Source organism: Myotis brandtii, unplaced genomic scaffold, assembly GCF_000412655.1.
Source record: "Myotis brandtii unplaced genomic scaffold, ASM41265v1 scaffold78, whole genome shotgun sequence".
Taxonomy (NCBI): domain Eukaryota; kingdom Metazoa; phylum Chordata; class Mammalia; order Chiroptera; family Vespertilionidae; genus Myotis; species Myotis brandtii.
The window spans coordinates 2,199,390-2,202,293 of record NW_005371131.1 but is presented as its reverse complement, the minus strand read 5'-3'; the positions used below and the strand labels follow the sequence as shown (position 1 = coordinate 2,202,293).

Genomic DNA, 2,904 nt, shown 5'->3' with positions numbered 1-2,904 from the left:
CTCTGGCCCTGGCTGGGTAGCTCAGTTGGTTAAAGCATCGATCCAGTATGCCAAGTTTGTGGGTTTGATAATACAATGCACATATGAATGGCACATGCAAGAATCAATCAATGAATGCATAAATACGTGGAACAATCGATATTTCTCTGTCTGTCTCTCTCGATGGCAAATCAATAATAATGAAAACACTCTGGATCATTTCAGTTCTATGAACTATCATGATGGAAACAGACCTTCCCATGGAGAGGATTCTCTCAGTTCTGTCTGGACTATCTTGCCTTGGAGCCCAGGGAAGAAAGGAAATGCTGATTGTCTGTAGGCGTTATTTTAAGAAGCAAAACAGCATTTATCAACTACCCTCCTGAGACCTGCCTGAAACAGAGCCAAGGGACTTGCCGGTATACTAATAGCTGATACTAAGGTGGCTCACCTGCGTGTCTTTGCTCCGCCTGGGAATGCTCTAAGACTTTACAAATAATGACTCACATTTTTCCAATAACCATTGAACTGTGTACCATTTGTATCTGTAAACACAGGGCCAGGTCGATTGTCCTCCTGTGCTCCTGGCACTGATGGCTCAAGTCTTGGTGTGTCCCATGGCGGGGACACAGGACAACCAGCCACTCAACCGCACAGCAAACCCCAGTTTCACTCCATTTGGTTTTCTTGTTGATTTTGATGAAAAAACTATGACTCAGATTTCACACAAATTTCCCCCTGATTTAATGTACTTCTGACAGTTCTATCAGCTTTGGAGTTCCATTTATTTCCTTCCTGCAGCCATCACATTTTTATATGAGGAGAAAGAGGAAGAGAGGAACTTGAAAATCTGATTCTGATGCCTGGCCTTGAGCAGGACATCCCAAAGCTGTCCCTCCCCCAGGTGGGGCACCCAGGTCTGGGGCTCAGGCCCAGCTCTGTCCAGCCCCTCCCACTCCTGCTCACTACCTGCTGCCAGGCACTTTGCTTCCTGCACCGGAGGCTCCTTGAAGGCTGTAGGTACCATTACATCTGTCCTGCATTAGGAAGAAGACACAGGTGCAGATGAAGAAGAGAAGGAAGAAGAAACAAAAAGCTTCCATAGCCCTGACTGTGTGGCGCAGGTCTGTGCACTGAAGGGTGAAGGGTTTGATTCTCAGTCAAGGGCATGAATCTGGGTTGCAGGGTTCATCCCCGAACCTGGTCAGGGCACATGTGGGAGAGAACAATTGATGCATCTCACACATCAGTGTTTGTCTCCCTCTCCCTCTTCCTCCCTCCCTCCCTTCCACTCTCTCTAAAAATCAATGGGAAAAAATATCCTCCGTTGAGGATTAATAAAACAATCAATCAATCAAACAAACAAACACAAAAGCTTCCTCAAAAACCAATCAATCCCAAAGGAATCTAAATGTAAAACCTAAAGGAGAACTATAAACGTGGGGGAAGAAATGTTAAAACTCATGTTGAGTTGCAGAAACATAGCTAATCAAGACACAAATCCCAGAAGCCATAAAGGGAAACTGACTGATTTGACTTCTTAACAATTAAAGACGGTAAAGGCGACCATCAGCCAAGGCAGACCGGGGCACTGTGTGCAGTAGGTACATGAACCACAGGTGACTCGCTGTCCATACCACACAGGAGCCTACGGATCAACATGGAGAGACTGGACCCGAATTCTTAAACATGGGGAGACACAGGAACAAATCATTCCCAGGGAAGGGTCTTGCCCAGCGTCAGGCAGCTCCTGGGGCAGAGGAGAGGCCACACCTCCTGGTGCTGGAGGCTAAGGAGGGATGTGCGTGAATAAGGCAACAGCTCCCAGGTGTGTCTCTGCTGTACAGACACAGGGATCTGGGCTCAGTCTCCTCCAGCTCAGACACACAGGACCACCTCCTGCGTAGCCCATCCCCCCACGGCTATGAGCGAGGCCGGCCAAGAGCAGGGAGGCAGAGCCCACCCACCTCCTGCTCAGCGTCTCAATGTGGCACCCGGGCTAGTCATTCCCCTCTCAGGGCCTCAGTTTTCCACAAGGCCCCGCACTAAGCTGAAAGGGTGAGTGAAATAATGTCATGATTTGAAATCTCAAAGGAAATCCTTTGTCCCATCAGCCTCAGGGCAGCCAGGCCGCAAGGAACAGAGGCTTTTACTCACCTACCGTCCCCCAACTTTTCTGCTTCCCCCGGCACCCCTCTTCCTTTGGGGTCACTGGCTCCTGTGTCAGGGAGTCCAGGTCTCAGCTGAGCTGGAGGGAGGATGTGAACCCACCTGAGCAGTGTCCCCCTCCCTCTCCACTGTTTAGGGGCACTGGGGTGGGGAGGAACGTCAGACAAAACTGGGTTCCAATCCGGGCTCTGTCACTGCTTACATGTGCCCTTGGGCCCATTTACACACTCCTCAGGCTTTGGTTTCCCTCATCTATACAATAGTGACAATATCCTTGTCTTAGAAAGTGTGAGGATGAGATGATGGGGGAGGGGCTCTTACCCTCCCAACTTACCTAGAATCTCCCTCTGGAAGATTAAAGACAAGACCCACTCGTTCTTAGCTGTGCACATCCACTCGCCAGCTGTGTCTGCACAAACACCTCTGGGTCCAAGGTACCTGGAAAGCAAAACCGAAAGCAAATGCCCAGGTTCTGAGAAGCTCAGGGTCAATCACATTACCCAACCTGCACTGCGCCAGGTAAGCCCCGCCCTGCCTGCTAACGCCCTACCCCAGATCTGACCTCCCAGGTCCTTCTCCCCTCAGCCCATTCTGTCTGCCTCAGGTTTCTAGAAGGAAGACCTGCCACAGAAAGAGAGTGGGATCCCGGGTAAGTTTCTCCCTCCACCCCACAGGCTTGTCCCCGGAACCCTCCTCTCTCCTCCTCCCCCACACGGCCCCAAATGCCCCCCTTCATCACCCTTCTGTCCCCAGCAA

General features: G+C 50.6%; 1 protein-coding gene across 3 annotated transcripts in view; it reads right to left on the bottom strand.

The window, feature by feature from the left end:
• The window catches only part of LOC102246523 (apolipoprotein L3), a 9,786-nt gene extending 7,212 nt beyond the window's left edge, over positions 1-2,574 (bottom strand). Inside the window, exons 1-3 of one of the 3 annotated variants that reach the window (XM_014530856.1) lie at positions 2,483-2,574; positions 2,137-2,227; positions 949-1,016 (exon numbers count right to left, since the gene is read on the bottom strand). The gene's annotated coding sequence lies outside the window, so the exon portion shown is untranslated. The remainder of the gene's footprint in view (positions 1-948; positions 1,017-2,136; positions 2,228-2,482) is intronic. The other 2 variants (XM_014530855.1, XM_005883247.2) reach the window with 2 other exon arrangements.
• Positions 2,575-2,904: the final 330 nt, after the last annotated feature.